Source organism: Sciurus carolinensis, chromosome 3 (genome assembly GCF_902686445.1).
Source record: "Sciurus carolinensis chromosome 3, mSciCar1.2, whole genome shotgun sequence".
Lineage (NCBI taxonomy): Eukaryota > Metazoa > Chordata > Mammalia > Rodentia > Sciuridae > Sciurus > Sciurus carolinensis.
Genome location: NC_062215.1, coordinates 116,173,931 through 116,195,365, shown reverse-complemented (window position 1 = coordinate 116,195,365; position 21,435 = coordinate 116,173,931). Strand labels below are relative to the sequence as shown.

The 21,435-nt window shown below is 35.6% G+C and overlaps 1 long non-coding RNA gene across 2 annotated transcripts in view; it reads right to left on the bottom strand.

Annotated features, from left to right (window-relative positions):
* The window catches only part of LOC124979774 (uncharacterized), a 144,632-nt gene that overhangs the window by 121,891 nt on the left and 1,306 nt on the right, over window positions 1–21,435 (bottom strand). For both annotated transcript variants that reach the window (XR_007107689.1, XR_007107688.1), the window contains exon 2: window positions 21,256–21,376. This is a non-coding gene — a long non-coding RNA (uncharacterized LOC124979774). The remainder of the gene's footprint in view (window positions 1–21,255; window positions 21,377–21,435) is intronic.

Genomic DNA, 21,435 nt, shown 5'->3' with positions numbered 1-21,435 from the left:
TTTTCCTGTTCTGTTAAGTATAGATTATCACAAGCATTGTATAAAGAAAGTTGGAAAATGCTTAGAAAAATTTAAAGTCATAGAGAAAATTGATTTTCATGGATATAATGACAGTGGTGCTTATAGATGGTACACTAGGGATAAAATAAATTGGAGTACCTCCCATTTTCAAAATATAGTCCTAGATTATCTGTTTTAATGAGAAACCCAAATAAGAATATTAAAGAATAACAGCTCAAATACTGCCTGCTTGGTACATTTTCCCTTGGCCCAGGGTAACCTACATGATGATAATTTCATGGTGTAGACATGTAACAACTTGCTTTACTGTACAGGTGCCTCATGGAATCCACCCACTGCCGGCAGAAGCAGTGAACCCTCTGTGTAAACACCCGCTAAATGCTGTATTATTTATCTGTATATATGAGGTCAAGTCAAGAAGATAGGTTACTCGTTTTTCATGAAATGTTTTACAATAATAAGTAAAAGACAAATTGTGGTTTTGTTTTTTTGTCCTGCAAATTTTAAAAATTCTTTATGAAATGGCTCCATCTTCTGGCCAAAGAAAGACTTTTCAGGATCCAAAAGGAAATTCAGGTTCATATTCCACAAACTAGCACAAGTTTGTGAACGAATAAAGCAATATTTTAATCAGAAAAGGTTCACAAGCTTGACTTGTTTTTTGTTTTTGTTTTTTTTTTTTTTCACCGCCTGGGGATTCTACTTTGTTATTTGTTTAAATTGATCTCATCTTTCTAACGGGGCCCTGTCTGAGCAGATGGTACCGTGCGCGCTTTGTCCCTCTAATTTCCCTTGTAGGTTCCCATTCTTACTTTTCGTTGCTTCTTCTCCCAGCCCTGGAGAGTCCTGCTACTGCAACTTTAAGCAGATGTGTTGTCTTGTGCTTTATTCCTTTCATTTTGTAATTTGAAAGAAATTTTATGAAATTTATCCTAAATGAGAAATTATGGATAGCCACAAGGACAGATTAATGAAGTTTGCTTCTTAGAGATGTGTGATGTCTAGCAGAAAAAGACTGTCCATACATCTAGAACTGGTCAGAATGACAACTTTTGAGGCATCTGGGCTTAATTTCTCAGTAGGAATAAAATTTAGTGACAAAAGAAGATTTTGGTTTTTTCTTGTTTGTTTGTTTGTTTGTTTTGGTACCAGGGATTGAACCCAGGGGTGCTTAATCACTGACCCACATCTCCAGCCCTTTTTATATTTTATTTTGAGACAGGGCGCTGAGTTGGTCAGGGCCACACTGCGTTGCCAAAGGCTGGCTTCTAACACATAATCCTCCTGCCATCCCAGTCACTGGAACAAAGTTAATTTTAAATGAACATAAAAGATCTGTATGCAAATGAAAAAAATCAATTTGAACCTGTTTACCATTTGGACATAAGTCTTATGAATTTAATAAATATAAATAAATCTTATTCATAAATCTTATTTTCCCTGTATCCAGTTTGTTTGATGCTCCTTTGGGCAACATAACATAATTTGCCCATATTCTTTAATTCAGTCAATATATTAAAATGGGCCATTCTCAGCAGTATTATTTTTATAGGATAATTAATTTTTTATTTTTATAAGGTAAGCAATTCAATAGATAATACATATTTATTATTCTCTACTATGGGTTAGGTATTATTCTAGGCACTGAGGGCAAACAGCCGTGAATAAAACAGATAATAACCTCAACCTTTAATAATAATAATAATAACAATAGTACCAGTAGTTGGACATGTATGTGCCAGATCCTAGGTGATCTCATTTAATTTATCATTAGATGATATTTATAACAAATTTCTTCTTGGTCCCTTTTCTTCTTTGTTATCCTTCATATCTCTAATTTGTACTAAATTGTTCACAACAATCTAAGTTCTTTCTAACTCTTATGGCAGGAGGAGGTTTGCAGGTAGAAGGAGAGAGCATTGATAATTAATCATCTTCTGCTATAAATTTCATGTCCCTAAATCTTCCCTCTCATTCCGAGTTGTTAGGACATACCTGAGCATTACTGTTTTCTGGGACTTTAATATTCATCTTTACTGTGCTTAGAATACTAAGATCCATACTTAAAAGAGGCTCATTATTTTTGTCCCTCTATAGGGGCCCAAAGAATCAATTGAAGAGAGGAAATGTAAAGTATGAACCAAGCAGGGCAAAACAGTGAGGCGAGTCAGGTCAGGAAGACCTGGGCACTCAATAAAAGTTCCATAGATCTCACTGTAAAAGGCTACCTGTGGGGTTGACAAGAAGGGAGCATGAGGAGGAGAAGAATAGGAATCCACTGGCTTAAATAAGGGGGAATGAAGGAAAGGGAGGAGGGATGGGAATAGGAAAGACAATAGAATGAACTGGACATTATTTTCCTATATGCATATATGAATACACGACCAGGGTAACTCCACATCATGTATAACCACAAGAAGAGGATCCCAATTAGAGTAAGTTATACTTATGTATAACATAACCTGTATGCATAATATGGCAAAATCCATTCTACTTTCCTGTACATCTTAAAAGAACAAATTTTTAAAAAGAAATGGACCTAACATATATACTTGTGCATAGCAACGAGCACCCTGTATGATAGTAGGCAAGTCTTGAATTGTTACTTGGCTTCTAAAAACAAAGGAAGCCAGTCTGTAGCTCTGGACTTCTATCTTCCTGTTAAGCAGCTGCTTAGGTGGCTTTTCAAATGTGCCTTAGCAAGGAAAGAGGGCTGAGACCAGTAGCAGGTGAGGAGAGCCTGCATCCTCTTGTTTATTTGTATCCCTATCTGATTTTTATCCTGTGTACCTTGTTATCGACTTGGCATAAAGGAAAGTAAGAGCAATCATGAACCAAATCACAGATCAGACACCTGCTAGCTCAGGGAGATTTCTTAAACATATTTCCCTAGACCAGACAAATTATGTCAGTATTTAAAAGGGGTTTGCATTCCATGACATATTTTAGGAACACATAGCACATGAAATTATTACCTCCTTAATATCTAGTATTAATTCTATAATTGCTAAAGCAATAATGTGTCCTCTGTAGAAACTTGAAAAGCAAAGAAACCCATAAAGAAGAAAAAGACAGTCATATCCCCTAAGATAAAATTTTAAAAAGACTACATTCTGATGCATTTCCTTCCCATTTCTTCTCTCTAGATAAATAAATTTGATATTTGTGTTTTCATGTGATATAAGTGTCAAGTTGTTAAATAATGATTTAAGAGCATTTATTTCTTAAAACTGTCAGCTATCAGCTCAGTACTATATTGGTTCATCTTAGAGAACACTCTCTTGTCTCTGTGTCTCTGTCTGTCTGTCCATCTATGAACCTACCTACATAACTATCTATCATCATCTATCTTCTGTATTTCACCAATGAAAGCATTGATCCTGAGTAACAACATAGAATTCTACTCCCCAGTTCTACGTATGGATACTGTACTATTTACTTTTTAATACAAAGAAGAGAATGAAGCTGAATTTTTTGTGCTGCTTCTCAGCAATGACAAAAAGGAAACCCTCAGGTATTCTTGCTTCCAAATATCAGCCAGGAGAGGCACTCCAAAATAAAATATGTACAGAGACCTCAATGACAAACATTTACTAAATGAGCCCTGTGGTCTGGGGGACAGGTCCCCATGAATTTCAAAGTTCTACCTTAAGCAGCCTCACATATATATTCATGTATTATTCTTATAATCACACTTAGAATGAGTGTGTGTCTATGTACTTGAAAATATGTCCCATCAGGGATTGGGGAGAAGGAGAGATGGAAGATTTGAAATATCTGTACTTACTTTAATAGTTTTCACCTTTTCAAAGCTCTTATAAGTTCATGTATGTATAAACTTATTAAAAGGTTCATAAGCATATGAATTATATACATTCCCAAGGTAGTAGAATTGGGTGTTTTCTTAATTTGTTTCTTTTATAAATTTCATTTGTCTGAATATTTTGGAAATTAAGTGTGAGTTACTCTGATCGGGAGTAAAAAGAGATGTTTTCTAGTTCATTTAAAAATACACACATACACGCCTTTATAAGATTAAGTTCAACAAACCCCCTGCCAGCCAGGTGTGTTCATACACGGCTGCATGGGAGTTGGTGTCAGGATAGAGAGGAGTGAGCCCAGGACAATCTCTATCATGCAAGGCTAACTTGATACTTGTCAACTTAAATGGAAATTCTGTGGCATTTTTCTTTCTGAATATGGCAGCAGCATGAACAATATCTTATTTTCACTTCAGAGACTTGTGTTGTCTAGATCACTGGATCTTGAAAACTTTTAATCCACATTGTAAAGTGACTAGGTAAACAGGTAAACAGTATCCCATGCTGGTTCATAGCGTAAAAATATGGTCCCTGAAGACTATGTCTTCTTAATTATTAAAAAAACACACAAACTCCCAAAAGGCCAAGTTTATCATGTTCTTAAACTTATATTCAAATTGGTGAAAATATTTGTGTCTGAAAGAAATCTTCAGCAAATAACTTTAGAATGTGAGTTACTGTACTAATATACTATTGATCATTGTATGCCTACATGTCCCAAGTAAAAGAGTTTTTAATTGACAGACAACATTGTATGTTTTAATTGTGTACAACATGAAGTTTGAAGTATAAATATAGTATGGAATTAATAATTAACAAATGCATTAATTTATAGTTATCATTTACAGTTGTGGGTTTCTTTTATTTATTTGTGTGTTTGTTTACATTGAGTTGTTTGAGTTCTGGTTATTCATCCTTTGTTTGGTGTATAACTTCAAATATTTTCTCCTGTCCATTGTCTCTTCACTCTATTGTTTCATTTGCTATGCAGAAATTTTTAGTTTGGTGTAATCCTACATGTCTATTTTACTTTTATTGCCAGTTTTTTTGAGGTCTCATTCAAAAAATCCTTGCCCAGGCCATTGTCATGAAATGTTTTCTCTATGTCTCCAATTAATGAAGAAACACTCTCCTTCCCCATGTTTGTTGGCACCTTTGTTGAAAACCAGTTGGCTCTATGTGTATGCATTTATTTCCAGGCTTTCTATCTGTTTCATTGATATATATATACACACATACATATATAATATATATAACTATATATATTGTAATATATACACACACATATATTGATAGTACCATGCTATTTTGGTTATTATAGTGCCATTATATAGTTTGAAGTCAAGTAGTATGAAACCACCAGCTTCTCCCTATCCCAGATTGCTTTTGCAGTTTTTTTTATGGTTTCATATGAATTTTATATAGAGAATAGAGAATTTCATATAAATTTCTCTATTTTTGTAACAAATATCATTGGTATATTGTTAGGTTGCATTGAATCTATAGATCTCTCAGGGTAACACAAATATTTTAACTACATTAATTCTTCCAATCCGTAAACGTGGTACTTCTTTTCATTTATTTGTGTCTTCTTCAATTTCTTTCATCAATGTTTTATAATTTTTATTGTAGAGCTATCTCACTCCTTTGTAAAATTTATTCCAATATTTTGGTAATTACTGTAATGGAATTGTTTTCTTTTTTCAGACAATTTGCTGTGAGTGTGTTCTAGAAATACTACTTATTTTTGTATGTTGATTTTATATCGTACAACTGTATTGAATTCATGTACTATTTCTCACAGTTTTTTAGTGGAGTCTTTAACATTTTATATTTATATGATCATGTAAAATGCAAACAGGGTCAATTTAACTACCATAGCACATAAAAAATATTTTTTGCTGTCATAAAGTGGGGTCCCAGTGATGCAAGGATGGTCTCACATACAGATCAATGGATATGACATCACATTAAGATAATGAAAAACAAAAGATGCTTCAATAGATACAGAAAATACCTTTGACAAAACTCAACATCCCTTCCTGATAAAACTCAATGAATCAGGAATAGAAAAAAAGCACCTTGACATAATAAAGACAACCTACAAAAATTCCACAGCCAACATCACACCAAAAAGTTTAAAAGGTATCCCTGTAAGTGTTATATGGCAATCATGTATCAAAATTCAGAAGTAGATAAGGATGCCCACTTTTATCATTTCTTTTCAACATAATACTCATAGTTCAAACCAAAGCAATTAGACAAGAGAAGAAAAAGACATCTAAATTAGAGGACCAAGAGAAAGAATTTTGAAGAATCTGACAACTTTGAAAAACCATCTGAATAAAATAGTAAGAACCATTTTTGTTATTGTTGTGACTCCATCTACAATCTACAGAACAGTCATTGATCACTTACTCTGTAAACACAGCACAATAATTCACTTGAAGATCTCAATGACATCACATTCCTCTTGACCCCAGTCACTTATTTCTATACCCACTTTCACTCTCCTAGATTAGGTGCTCATTTCCTCATATTCCCATGGTTGCAATACCTTCCTGTTTTTATCTATTGGGCATAAAGTTCCCAAATTAATCTTTCTAAAGTCCAACATATATATGGTCTGATTGAGGACATTCGCTGTGCCCCTACTACAAACAGAATAAAATCCAGACTGATTAGTCTGGAGCTATGCTTGTATAAGCTGACTTGTATCAGTTTTATTTACTCCACAATTCCCCCACACATTCCTCTCATCCCAGTCAGTCAGCACTGCTCCACAGAACATGGCATATGCTTCTCTGCATCTATTCCTGGATCTTACTATTTTGCAGGTGCTTTACACTCTTGAATATCTTTCCCTCTGTTTATCCAAGTTCTCCCAGTTATTTGAGTACAACCTTTGGGGGATGTAAAGGAGAGAAACTTGGTGTGTAGCCAGAAGGTGCCACTCAAAAAATATAGCTTTGTGTCAGGAGAGGAGCCAATTGGAAGAAGGGCATTACCAAGGGGACACTCCAAAATCAATATGGCAGGAAGGAGGCAATTCTCAACTTGCAAGTAAAGTAGGAGGATCAAAAGCTCTGAGATTTGATCGATTGACTTGCCAGGTCAGATGAGCTGAGCAAACAGAAAGTCAAAAGCTAACGTGTGAGTTGAATTGGATAATGTAGAAGTACAAATATGTTGGAGGTCTGTTTGGGAGTATTGTGATCATGTGTCCTCTCCATTTGTCCCCTGCTTGTGATATAGCATGCTTTGTAGGGTTGGGGGATACCCACTGGATTCCCCTCTCTTCTTGAATTGGTCCAAATCCCCCCCCCCCAGGACTTTTTGAAATTTTCTCAGCTTGCTTCTGCACACAGGTATTGCACTTGCCTCTGACATCACAGCCAGCACACTATCTGTATTTCCCAGTTGGCAGTGAATCACACACTATTGCTGTGTGACATTTGCACTGCAGTTTCTTTTTTTTTTTTTTTTGTTACTTAACTTTTTAAGTTTCTGTAGTTTTATCTAAGACTTAATTAGATTGTGAAATAAAAATATCTTTCAATATGGAGATATATAACATTTATGACTTTATATCCCCCCAGTCAATCCAGAAATATGTTACTGAAAGGTATCCAAACAAACACTTACTGCATAACTAGAAATACCATGTGCTAATTTACTTTTCTCTTTGATTAGTCTGTAATCTAAGCTGGTTTACAGATTTTTCTTAGAGATCATCTCAAAATTTACCCAAAAAGACACATTCAGATGTAAATATGTTGATTAAATTTCATAATAAATATAGAATTACAAGCAGAAAAGAAATAAATGTCACAATTCTCACAATTCTTCAGTGAGAACAGAAATCAACTCTGGCTAACATAAGCAGATACTGATGTATCAGAGGGATATTTTATAATTCAAAATTAATGAAAAAGCTCAAGAAGACTCAGGAAAAAAGATACAAATGTGATTCTAAAGATTGGAGCAGTGGCCCACCAGACCCAGAGCATCACCACCTAAGTAAATAAGTTCTGACCGATTTTTCTTTTTTTCCTTTTTTTTTTTTGTTTTTTTTTTTGTTGTTGTTGTTTTTGTTTTTTGTTTTGTTTTGTATTTTGGTACTGAGGATTGAATCTGGCCACTTTTTCTAGCCTGTGCTCAGTTTGCTCAAGTTCTCAGTCTTGGTAAAGAACAAACAACTGGCCAGGCACAGTGGCCCATGCTTGTAATCCCAGCAACTTGGGAGACTGAGACAGGAGGATCACCAAGTTCAAAGCCAGTCTCAGCAAACGCGAGGCACTAAGCAACTCAGTGGAACCCTGCCTCTGAAAATAAAATACAAAAAAGAGCCGGGGTTGTGACTTAGTGGTCAAGTGCCTCTGAGTTCAATCCCCAGTACCAAAACAAACAAACAAAAAACAACTGGCCTAATTTGAGCATTTGCTCTTTCCTTCAACCAACAGAAAGCAAGACACCTTGCTATATACAAAAATGGGGAGAGGAAATTTGCCCAAATTGAATTTTATCACTCTTATTGCAAGAAGAAAAATGAAAATTAGGCCTCCAGGTAAAGAGAAACTGGAAGAAGAGGCATGCATGATATAGTCCAATGCATATAGCTGTGAGGTTTTATAGATCAAGACCATTGTGATGAGCATATTGTAAAATCAGTTTAGAAATAAAGCAGATGGAATGAACATTGTGCAAAGGACTTATTTAAAACTGGAATTTTATACTTTGGCTTTGACCCTGAGGCAGAAATGGCCCCATAACACATTATGAGCTTTGAGGCTGGAAGCACAATTGGGTCAATTGTGAACACAGAGTGGCAGGTTGCCAGGTGAGGATGCCTTCAGGATCTGGTCCTCACTCTCTACTTGAATACTTTTGTGAAGTCACATAGTTAGTGACTCTCATTTGTTCACAGTGAATAGGAATTTGGGGGAAGGTAATGTTTCATAGTGAGCATGGGAAGAGACAAATTAATAAAATACAGCAATGTTGTACCTTGGTGGTGAACAATTACCTTTCTTCATACAGCCCACAACCAATCAATAACATACAGGAGACATGGCTAATACCTTGTGGAATTAGTGGGTGCTGTAAGAAAAGAAACACCAGAAGGCACAAGGGAGAGGTACTTAACCAGAACCTATTACTTCCTAAAAGAAGTAACGCATCAGCAGAAACTGAAAGAATGAGGGAGAGAAGAGCTTGGACAGAGGAAACACCAAGTGCCAAGGTCCAAACCCAGAGCACCATGTATTTGAAGAACTGACATTAGGTCAGAGTGGATGGAGGATAGAATAAAAAGGAAAGAGGTGATTAAATATGTTATGCTCCTGTGGCAATGCAGGAATGTTCAGAGCTGAAATGATTAGATGGTGAAAGCTGTAACCTAATCAGTAGATTAGTCCATTTGATGGATTAATAATTTGAACGGATTACTGAATGGTAACTGTACGCAGGTTGGCATGGTTGAAGGAAGTAGGTCACTGTGGATGTGCCCTTTAGATTTATATTTTGTATTTGGCTCTTTCTGTGCTTCACAGTGGCCTTGAGTTGAGCATCTTTCCTCTGTTACTCCTTTTTGCCATGATGTTTGACCTCATCACAGGCTCAGAGCAATGAAATTGGCCAACAATAGACTGAGACCAAAGTCAGTCTTTCTCCCTCTAAGCTGTTCTTGTCCAGTATTTTGGTCACAGTGGCAAAGCATGACTTTTGTGTGAAAGGGGGTTCCCTGGAAACAGACTCAGGAATTGAAGTTTTCATGCGGAAAGTATATTGGGAAGAACTTTCAAGAACAATACGTGTGGGACAGCAAGGAAGACAAATGTCCAACTTCTGTTTTATGTGTAGGGAGAGAAATATGTAATGTAGTCATAACAAAGGCTTTGGTCAATTCCTTGGGGGAGTTGTGAAATTGGGATGGACCTGCAGAGTTGTCTCAGACTAGGAGAGGGGGCTGAAATGTTATATCCCCAAATGGAATAAACATTAGATATAGGCTACCCTCCAGAAATATGTAGGACTAATAGGTTCTCTTCAATTTAGAGAAAGTCCCAGGGAGGGACACAATTGAAAGCAACTCCTGCAATACTACAACAAATGCCTGAGTCCTCAAAAGGGGAGAGCTGCTTGCCCATATAGCATACCACAATGTAAATAAAGCATGTTAAGGATGCATCTTGTGAACTATGTCAGGACAATGGTAAGTTTGGACTTTAGGCAAGGAAAAGACACTAGTAGATGGATATTTAGAATTTTTTTTTTCTGGTTGCAATATAAGCAACAAACTGGAGAGAAATGTGACCACAGTTAGAAAGTCCAGTTAAATCCCAGCAAGAGATAATAGGGTGTGAGGTAGGGTAGTGGCAGTAACAATGGAGAGTTTCAGGTGAATTTGAAATAAGTAATAGTAGTAGGACTTGGTGTTTGGCTTTAAAAATCTCACATTCCTGACTTGGGAACTCGTGATGTTCCAAAACAAAGCAAGAAAACTGATAATTTGTTATAATATTTTTTGGAAGATAGGAGTATATACTTTGGTATAGATACTAAACTCAGTTTTGGAAATCTCAAATTTGAAGTAAATTTAAAAGAAACATATCTGTGGAGATTGCAAAACAGCGTATAGATATCATGATCTGGAATCCCGGCAAATGTTTTGGACTAGAAATAAAATTTAGCACGCTATCATAATATGGGTGGTATTTGTAGCCAATGAAGAGATCAAGATAGTCTAGAAAAGTTTATAATGCAAGAAAAAAAGAATTCCTAGAATAAGATCATGAGTTTTTCTTTCCTTTGCTAATGAAGCATTCCTCATAGTCTCACCCTGTGCTTTTTTTTTTTTTTTTTTAGTTGTAAATGGACACAATACCTTTATTCTATTTATATGTGGTGCTAAGGATCTAACCCAGTACCTAATACATGCCAGGCAAGCACTGTACCACTGAGCTACAACCCAACCCACTCACCCTGTGCTTTTGACATGATTAAGCAGTCGGTGGGAGAAGAGTAGTAGCTGTTGAATGTCTTTGATATACCAAGCACATTATCTCATCATTTTACTTTACAACCGTATGACTTCAGATTATCATCCCCATTTAACAGATGAGAACAATGACAGAAAATCTAAGGAAGTCACAGAAACCACAACATTATTCATTGGCAGAGCCAGAATTTCAATTTAGATCTGCCTGTGTTTTATTGTGATTTTCACATGACAGAGTAGTTAACTACAAATGATTATGTAATTCAAGTTTATGATGAATTATAGTTGTTATAATCAGAGTCTTATTTTGCTTTATATAATATCCTAATCTTTAAATATTAAAAAGTGATTTTAAAAAGTAGAAGCTTGAATTTGCTTTGGGGAATACAGTATAGGATCTCTTATATTCTCAAACCTTAAAGATATACCTTTGTTCTTGTTAAATAGAAAAACAGAAAAGAAAAAAAGGCTTACTCTTTCATTAACCACTTTGTAAAAGAAAGCTTCGATTTATTCTGAGGAAATTAAAAATGTATAGCAATAGGCATTTGGGGAAAATTACCTCACAACAAAAAGTGTATGTACTATTAGCCCTGACGTTATTTATTTATGTGTAGCTAGAATTACATGCCCATATAGAACCCAGGCTTATGAAAAATGTCTAAAATAGTTTCTCAGCTATAAGAAACCATGAATATGCAGAAACCTGCAGGAGCTGTGAAATAACTCCCCCCCCCCCGTATTCTGTTGCTAGAGATGCATCAGAAATGCTTAATCAGTGGTCTCTGTTAGTTCATATTTGCAAGACTTTTTTCACACACTTGGACTCAGAGTTGGAGCTCAGTCTCCCTGGTGGGAAATTAAGAAGAGATGGTAATGTTACCTGAGGGATTTTTCAGTTGTGTTCCTAAGTGGGCAACCATCCATCAGCAGTGGTCCTCCTTTGGAAGATGGTGCATGCTCTTCTCAAGGGTGATATCTCTTAGTCAGTTCCAGGGGTTAAGCCTGAATACATTATTATCTTTAACAAAAGTCATTTAGGTCAAGTGTGGTTCTATCTGTGACACACTTTTGAACTAAAATTCTTGGACTGTGAACAATATTAAATTATACATATTTCAGTATTTCTTGCAAGTCCCCACTAGGAGCAAAGAGGGCATCCTTTAAAAATCTTCCTTTATCTCATTAAATTTCTTTAGGAAGTTTTTTTTTTTTTATTGTAAACAAATGGGATACATGTTGTTTCTCTATTTGTACATGGAGTCAAGGCATACCATTTGTGTAATCATAAATTTACATAGGGCAATGTTGTTTGATTCATTCTGTTATTATTTTTCCCTTCCCTCCACCCCTCCCACCCCTCTTTTCCCTTTATACAGTCCTTCCTTCCTCCATTCTTACCACTCTCCTTATAGGAAGTTGGTTTTGATATTAAGATTTAACGAGGCCAAAAGCTGGTTTGCAGCCCTAGAAAAATTCTCTAGCTATCAAAGGGGAAAAAATATTTTGTAGAGAGCAAATCCCATTCATCACAAATGTGGTTTTCTAAAAGGATAAAAATAAAACAGGATCGTTCTTTCTTTTGAAAGATAAACGTTTTCAACCTTGAAGGGATTAAAATACATTTTTGTCCAATATCACTTATTTTGTTCATAATTATACATGTTCACAGACAAGAAGTATATTCAAGGTTATAAAACAAAAGGATATTTAATGGTAAAAGTAGGATCATAAATCAAGTTATTTTTATTTCAAATTCAGAATACCTGCTACAACACATTGCTTTGTTTCATAATTTCTTGATAAATAATAGATATGAGATTCCAAGATACTATCAATCAATATGTACCAAGTAAAAATGTCAAGCCATATATTTAGAAATTTCAAGGACACACTGCAAACTCCTACTAAAACCAAACACTTGTAATTTGCTTGGGGCAATGACATCGCTTAGTTTTAAAATATCATACATAAATCATTTATTTAATGAACTTTATCTTTTAACCTTCATTAAAAAGCAAAACAAGTGTCCTCTGTCATTGAAGATGCCAAATAAATGCATCAACAGAAATTAATAGGCAATAGATCTTGATGAATTCTCCTGGAGAATATTTTTATGATGAAAGCTTGGCAACTGCTCCTGTGATTAATCATAATAATGCACAAACTCTTAGCTCTGGACAAACTGGCCTATTTCTTCTTTCTGGAATTTTCTTCTCTTTCCTCCTTTCCTTCAAGGAAGGCTAACTATTCCACCTTCTGTGATGTCCCCACCTCTACTTCCTTACCCAAACCCCATTTTGTTCAACATCTCTCAGGCCACCAAGGAGGAAGCAGTCTTTTTATCCTTGAAGCTCCAATGTATCTTACATTTCAACACTGATCACACAGTAGTATATTGTCTGTGTTATATATTTCCCAGACCTTAAACATTGCAAAAAGATTTTTGAGGATATGGGGGAATAGGCTGGATATTCACTGGATGCTCCTTGCTGTTATGTAAGGTAAATGTGCAGCAGATGGCAAAGTACATCAGAAGTATAAATAATTTGAAAATTCAGTCATTTAGTGGATTATTGGTCAGTACATAAGCTGGAAGTGGACTTCCTCTATGAATAAGAAGCATTTCCATCTCTCTCACATTTTCAGGACAAAAAGGAGTTTTTAAAAATCAAAGAGAATATTTCTAACTTAGTTAAATCTGAAGATTTACCTGGATAAACATAATTTTCCTCTAACTTACTAGACATCAAAATTCCTATGTTTGTGTAGGTCAGCAAGAGTGATAGAAGTGAAGATTATTGGCAGCATATCACATTTCCAGATACTTATATACATTTTCCCCACTAAATTTTACAGCAGTCCTACTAGAAAGGTATTATTATCTCCTTATCCTCCCAAATAAATTTCCCTTGAATGCTAAAGCAAAACAAAACAGGATTAGTGTTAGAATATTGGCAAGATGTTGGTGTTTCTATATGATATTTTCCATGTTTTGTTCTATAACATAAGTTTATGTTAAGAAATGAAATAACTTGCATACTTTAAAACTCAGGACTATATAAAATGTTATTATTCATTAAATAAAACCAATAATTTATTAGGGTTCAAAAAGTAGAAAACCACTAATATATTACCTTTAAAATTCTCACATTACTAAAGAAATATTTGTATCTGAATTTGTTCCAGAAATACTCTTCTTTTTAAAATAACATCAATGAAAGTCAAATTTTATCTCCTTTATTGACCAAGTTAGCCATGTGGGACAATAGCAAAATTGAAGTTTCATTCAGTCTCAGAATCCTATGAATGATTGATTTATAATGTGCCTCACCACTGAAATAAGAGGTATTTTTTCCTACCTAATTAAGTCTGCTGTCACAGTTGTTCTTTCGTAGGTGCAAAATGTAGGAGCTTGCATTTGAAGCTCTATTGCCCATCCTCTGCAAAGAGGGCAATGCTTTCCAATCTGAAGATATTTGCAGCTGTTCAGTTCATTCACTAATCACTCTAAGATTTTCTTCCCTAAAATAAAAATCATCTGGGAATTAATTGTTATTTACAATGTCAAAGCTTGGCTTTTCTGCAGATCTCTTCATTACTTGAGTTTTTCAGTCTTAGCTCATGTCTGGAATTATGAACTTCACTTTCAGAATTTCAAGTGGGAGTTCGAGTGGTAACAGAGATTCTGCATGGCAGGTTTGGGTTAGAATTAGATAACTTTCACTCATATTTTTCACCTCACACATGTAGCCCTGCACTAGGTTAGTAGAACCCTATAGTGCAATATACTGCAAAGAGAGCCGCACGCAGAGTTCAACATGCTGGGAGGCACCTTGGGCTCCATCTAAATAGACACAGAGAATCAGGTCAGTGACTACTTTACATACCTCACATGGACCTGGAAAGAATCCAGGCTTCTAGGGGATCAAATAAATGAGTGTGCTTTGTAAAGTATTAAGCATATTCATACTAATATGAATTATGATCAGCACTTATCTGTCATTACCCTACATTCTCATCAGCTTCTTCACTTATAAAAGAGCAGGAAGAGAATGTCTCCGGATGTACAGTGTCCATGAGGAACACAGCTTTCACTAAATTAAATCCAGTCTAGATATTGCACAATCCTGTTATATCCATGAAAAAAATCTTTACTGATTTACTGCTCACTTCAGTTATGTTGATTTTTTTCATTTATTTGACTCCTGTTAAGAAATTGCTAGCCAAGCCCTACTGTCTACTAGGTATGGTACCTCACACAAGTTATCTAATTTTTCCAGGTCTTTTCACCAACAGAGAAGTTAGGAGGTAGAAGAGATCAGGCAAAAAGAACAAGCAGAAATGGTTTGGTCTGGCGTAACCAGTTCAGAAAATATAGCCTTTTGTTCTCTCCCACAAAGAGAATTCTGGCGGTCAGCAGAGGGAGCTTTGCTGGGCTGGAGCACCAGGTGCTCACAAACCTTCACATCAAAATATGAGACAGGATTCAGAGTACAATAGCTTAGTTTGAAAAGCAGACTAGAAGGGACTGAAGACTTTAAGAAGCATAGTTGAGAAAACAGAGTCAGTAACCTAACAGAACTTGGAAGAATCGTGTGCATTCTTTCTCCTTCTTTTTGTTCATTAATGTGGGATGTGGATAGGGTGGGTGGTGAAATATATTTAATACCTATTATCAGGTTATTGTACTAGTAAAAAATAAAGTAGTTTTGGGAAAGTAAAACATCTCACATAAGATAGCGGTGAATTTAAAGACCAGTGTCAAACTCTAGATGTCATCCTGTAATTTACAAAATATTTTTAAAAATAGACTACCGATATCTAGCTTCCAATAAACATAAATATTGAATGCTTACAAATTGTTTAATAAAATATGTACAGAATAGACAAACTGGATCTTCTATAGCCTGAATATAATTACTTTAAAAAATTGACCCATGAATGGAATTGGATTTTTAAAGTATAAATATATTGCTAATTGTTAAGAAATACTTTTATTCTGAGAAAAACAAAACAGTAAGGACAATTATTAAACAACGTTTTCAGTGAAAATTTGGGAATCTCTTACAAAGTGAGGCATTTTTTTTAATCAATACATCATAACCCTTAATATTTTCTATTTAATGAATTCATGCTTGCACGTGTTCTTTCCACCTTCTTAAAGTAGTTGGGGCTCAGTTTCATTATTATTAATAATCACAACTTTTATTGTAACGAACAATTATCAAGTATGTACTGTGTTCTAGTAAGGCTCTGTTCTAGGTGCGAGAAATTCAAAGAAAAATAATTCACATTACTTTTTAACATTTAATCAGTTTGGTTGAGATTAGTGATCTGTAAACAAACATGTTCAATAAGTGTAATATAAACTCACTAGAACTTTGCAGGCCATAGTAAGATCCCAATGAGTGTGATCATTTCTCTTGAAGTGGGGCAGAGGAATCAGCAAAGACTGTAAAACTGGTCCTTAAGTCTCTTAGGTATCACTAATGACCACTAGCACACTGGTATTCTTTCACTTTGGAGATAAGACAGGAAAGGAAGGTGAGGTCAGGGGTTAGGGTGAGCAGAAATGAATTTCCCAAAAGAGAAGCAACCTGTAACAGGCTCACAGAGACATGGAATAGCATAAAGATTTCTTATATCTGCAAGCAATTCCATAATATGGGAATATTTGCCAAAATAAGAGGGAGAGAATATACACTCTTTTTTTCCCCCTTGATCTGGTTGGAGAATTATTTATAGATCTAGAAGGGAACTCTTAAGTAAGACTACCTATGTAAGATTGACTAGAAATAGGATATGGGGATCCCAGCAGAGAAGACAGTGCACTTGTACCAGGTACTTAGGACTATTTCAGAGATAATTTAATCTATCAGATAATGACCCAGTGCCTATGTGTTCTGTGGTCCTACTTGGAAAACCAATGTGGAAAAAAGAAAATGTTAGAAAGCCCCAAAATTGAACTTGGCTCTTTTTACCCTCACACATACCCCCAACCTGTATGATTATCATTTTGATTGAAAAGTTCCAGGATGTCTGTGTTTACTGAAAATATGCAGCTGGGAAGGAGAATGGAAAATGTCTTTGTAGGGTGCTTCTCTTGGTCTAATTAGAGCACCTACTGGTACTTATCCCAGCAAGTTCAAGAGAGAATCCAAGACTGAGAGATACGGAAGAACAAAATTCTGTGTCTACAGATACCTTACTCAGTAACCACCAAGTTACACAACCATTTTAATGAAAGTAGTTTCTGGATTGCCTAGGGGTTCATTCTCAGCATCCACTAACTCCTTCTCCCTCTTTCCTCTCTTTCTTCCTCTTCCCCCTTTTCTCCTTTCCCTCCTCCTTGACACAATTCTGATCCAAAGCAACAGATAACTCAAAATCTCGACAATGACCAGAGATTATGAGGACCACATCAGTGTTGGCCACCATCCATCTTAGTCACCACATTAGGTTGACCTGTCTGGCAACACATCTGCTTTCATCTTTTTATTGTACAAATATTTAGATAGACAAATTGGATTAGAGACTATGGCATCCCTTAAGTACAGTTACTCCCCCCACTCTTGCCCACTCCCTTAGGAAATATATCACTCAAAATCAGCAGATTCCTCAAGCTACTACCATGAAGGACAGAGGGTAGACCTGTCCTTATCAATTCCAACACATGCTCACTAATCATAAACACACCTGCTCCGAGGATGTAATGTATTTTTCAGACTGTGTGTTAATTTTTCTACTGATTTCTAACACATTTACCCATTATTCCAGAATATCCTTCATAGTTTATTTTGAGTTCATCTCAGAACTCCCTGGACTTTGAGGTAGATCTATTTTATTTGCCTGCCACATATTCTTTCTCCCCTTCCTTCTTAATAGCAGAAAAGAATTTTGTTTGAAGCACATATGAATCCAATTTGAAAACTGCATTTACTTTTCAACCTCCTTCCTTGCTCCTATGAATATCCATATAACACTTTTGGCCCATGAGACATAGGTAGATGTCTGCAAAGGAATTATGAGAAACTTGCTCCCCTCATACAGGATTTATGCCTGTATTTTGCTGCTTATATTCTGCCTTAACTACAGAAGTGATGTCCAGGGCATCAGCTGAATGCTATGATCAGAATGGGCTCAGAAACAATCCCCTTAGGCTCATGGAAGTAAGCCATATTTCTCACAGAATATGAAACTGCTGCAATTTCAAATATGTAAGCTAAAATGTAAAATCCTCTGCATTATAGTATAAAAATTGAAAATCTACACTAAAGTTTCTCTGGTCTTTATGAGCAGAAGAAAATGAAAACAATCCTATTTTAAGGTGCAGAATATATTCAATCATGCCTCCAATACAGAAAGGATCACCCCACACATACACATAAATTAAGTCCTCTCAGTTCTCTGATTTGACCTCAAAAATTATAATTGGCCAAAAGATGGATATGTGTGTGTCTGTGTGTGTGCGCATTTTTTTAAGTGCATCAACTGCAAAGATGAAAGGTAGGCAGAGATAGCTTTGTGACCACCAAACCAGATTCTTCCTTCTAGGTAGTGGTTGTTGAGCTAGGGACATCTGTCAGTCTTCCATTTCATCTAGATAGGGTTATGCAACTTTCTCACTATTGAAATATAATCCAGTCATGTGTCACTTCTGAGTTGATGAGTTAGGCTTAATTAATCATAATCTCTTCTTTCCAATGGCTCTAAATACCTACCAGCCATATGTGCCACAAGACTGAGGATCCTGAACCTATGATCACATGGATGACTACTTGCCAACCAGGAACAGCTATGGAAATCTGCATGAGTAAGCAAAGCAGTTTCTTTGTGCTAAATCACCTGGACTTTAAGGCGAATTTGTTGCTGAAGCTAGTATTACTTTAACTAATTTAAAGAGCAAATGAAAATCTCACATTTTATAGGGATAAATCTGAAATAACTGAAAAAGTACTAATGTGATTGAATGTACTCAGAAATAATTAAATTCTCTGCCATTAGGTAAAAATGGAACATTAAATTAGATATTAAATTAATTTATAGAAAGTGGAAAAAGTTAGTTTTGTCTCCTGTGAGTTTGTCATTTATAAAATACATACCTGTCAGTTACTAAATATCTTTCAATTTTTAGGTCTCCACTTAAGCTAAATCTCATCTGATTTTGTGCAAAGAATTCCCTCTATTTGTTTTCTAGGAGAGTGAAATGAATACTGCATTGCATGTGTCTTTTTAGTGAAGTGGAGGTTTGTGCAATAGGCAATTGTTTTTGAATAGGTTCATTCAGGGTGATTGCAATTCAGGTTAAGAACTCAGCTATCTTCCATGGAGAAGTTGAGTTTAATGGAAATTAAGAACTTTTATTCCAGTCTATCCAGAAACTCTACACAAGTCTAAAGTTTTTAAGTAGAGGGGTTATTTTCTTCCAAGTCTTTTCAAAGATGTCAGTGTTATCCCTTGTCCTTGTGTGAAGAACAGCTTCTGGCCTAGAGATCCTGTAACCAAACTGGAGAATGGATAGAGTCCTTCCATGGACTAGTCAGGAGGAGCCATGTGCTTTTCAGTCCTGCTGATTTCATCAAGAAAACGTAGCAGAAAAAATCTTAGCAAAAGTCTCTTTTCTAAATTAGTGAGTCAGCATTTTACTTAGAAATTTCAGAGATTCTCAGGGTTGGAACTGTAATTTAGCAACCCTTTATTCTTCCATAGTCACATTCTCTTCAAGAAGAAGCTACTTTAGATGACCTTATTTTGGGGGGCAAAAATTGGGAGAAAGAGGCCATGAACTGCTTTCTCTTTTTAATTCTGGAAACTCTGTGTATACTTTTCTCTTTTAAAATATTTTTATTAGCTATATATATTGTGGAATTCATTTTGATGTATTCATATATGCATATAATATAATTTGCTCTATTTCAATCCCCAGTACTTCTCTATCCACTCCCCTCCTCCTTTCCCCAGACCCCCTTCCTCCATTCTCTCGGTTTTCCTTTCTTTTATTTATTATTTTATTGTTCTTTTATATTGGTATATAAAAGTGAAAATCACTGTGATATATTCATGCATACACATTGACTACACTATATTGATAAATGCATCTGTTACTCAAGTAACATTCTAGGATAATTTTTTTCCAGAGAAAACTCAGATAAAAAACAAGAAGCCTTTTTGTGCTTTTGGAATATAAACCAGCTTAGACTAATGATCATGCTGAGTGCTTTAGGATTTTACAAGTAACCAAGACTATTTGCAAAGGGAGAATGCACAGGGGGGATGTGCCCTATTTGCTTTAAAAGATCACCCCAGCTTTGATCATGAGTGGCAATAGGATCAACTGAAAACTCAGTTTTGACTAATTCACTGTGGGGAGAAGTGGGTATTTTTTTACAATTAAGAGCCATAAGATGTAACTCAGGCTCTCAGTGTTCTTCTGAGAACGTTCTTGGAGAAAGAATTGCTTTATCTGGCACAGGCCTTATGATTTTTCTCTTCCTGTCCTCCTGTCTAGAATAAAGTCAGGATGCTGGACATGAGGCAGCCATCTTGAGACTATGAGACAACAAATAGAAGGATATGGGCTGGGGGTGTAGATCAGTGGCAGAGTGATTGCCTAGCAAGGTTGAAGTCATAGGTTCAATCCACAACAGAACAAAACAAAAACAAATAGGAGGATTAAAGTCACAAGTTAAGGATGATCGAAAGAAAGAGAAATGAACTTAGGTCCCTAGGACTAGAGTCTGCCAAATAGACTCTGAAGTTCTATTCCCAGATTAATGTCACTGTAGAAAAATAAAACCTCTGCTTGGTTAAGCTTGTGGACACTGGATTATCTTTTAGGAACAGCCAAACCTATACCAAACCTATACCAAATTGATCTAATTAGTAGCATGCTAAAAATAATTTTATAAAAACTGTTTCCAAACTAGTATTTCATTTGCTTAGGCAACTATTAAACTAATATATAATATAAATCATTTTCATGCAGTATTTAAAATGACTCCTCCAAATAATTCTACTAGGCCATAATAGATGAAGTTTCTGTACACAAACATATTATGACTACTTTCTATCCTTCCACTTACTTATTCATTTCTGAGGGTCCAGTAAACACTGGCCTAGGTGTGGACATATGAGAATGAAACAAAGCACCTGACTACAAGAGCCTTGGTTTATTTGAAAGAATAAGACTGAATCTTCTTTAAAACAGTCTATGTTCCAACTCCTTGCTTCCTGTGGGTGGTCTATTTCATGTACATTAACTCTTCCAGAGATGGAGAAGCCCAGCACCACAATCAACACTGACACAGTAAAGGACTCTGAACCACCATCGTGGCTCACATCATTTAGTGTTCAGAATAGAATTTCATAAGTTGAAGATTTAATTAAATGTTGCACCAATGTGTTCTTTACCTTCATGGGAATCATTTGAAGACAATTTCTCATTCCGTCCACTATGGAACCTGTTTTGCCAAAATCAGACTACAGCAGAAAGCAGAAACTTAGAGCCACTTCACTTTGTTTTCTCTCGTTTCTATGATTAAAAAAAAAAAAATCACTGTGAATCAGGACTTGATTCAGGATCAAAGGACA